The sequence below is a fragment of the Corvus brachyrhynchos genome, unplaced genomic scaffold (genome assembly GCF_000691975.1).
Source record: "Corvus brachyrhynchos isolate BGI_N302 unplaced genomic scaffold, ASM69197v1 scaffold467, whole genome shotgun sequence".
Lineage (NCBI taxonomy): Eukaryota > Metazoa > Chordata > Aves > Passeriformes > Corvidae > Corvus > Corvus brachyrhynchos.
In genome coordinates, this window is record NW_008239309.1 from 1,227,881 (window position 1) to 1,228,776 (window position 896).

Below are 896 nucleotides of genomic sequence, written 5' to 3' on the forward strand. Positions count from 1 at the left end.
GGCCCAGGAACAGGCACAGGCCTACCCAGTCACCCTAGAGACGGCACCCAGGGATCAGATGGTACCCACGGATAAGACGGTTTTGACGTCCACACCACAGCCACAGTCGTCTTAGACTCTAGCGGTATTTATAAGGTTCCCTTGGATGCATATGGACCCCTAGCCTAGGAATCCAGTGTGATGCTGGTGGGAAAACCTGATGTTACCCATCAAGGAATCTTAGTGCACTCAGGAGTTATTGACGCTGACTTTAAAGGTCAGATTTGCGCTATGGTCTCCATGCAAAAACCCCTTCCTGAAAAGACCTGCCTTGCTAAATGAGTGCCTTTTAAGTCTTGTGTCCCCAGGATAGAACAACAAACTCATGAAGATAATGGCAGTAGATCTACAGGACTTCCGCAGGCCTTCTGGACTGCAGACATCTCTGATCAAAGGCCACAGATGACATATACCCTGATCCTGCCGAACGCCCATCCGCCCCGGACTCAGCTTCGAGGTTTGACAGATACGGGGGGTGATGAAAACCTGATGTTACCCATCAAGGAATCTTAGTGCACTCAGGAGTTATTGATGCTGACTTTAAAGGTCAGATTCATGCTATGGTCTCCACGCAAAAACCCCCTGTAACTATTCCTGAAAAACCTGCCTTGCTAAATTAGTGCCTTTTAAGTCTTGTGTCCCCAGGATAGAACAACAAACTCACAACAATAACGGCAGTGGATCTACAGCACTTCTGCAGGCCTTCACGGCTGCAGACATTTCTGACCAAAGGCCACAGATGACATGTACCCTGACCCTGCCGAACGCCCGTCCACCCCGGACTCAGCTTCGAGGTTTGATTGATGCGGGTGCTGATGTAACTGTCATCTCCTTCTCTGCATGGCCTCCCTCATGGC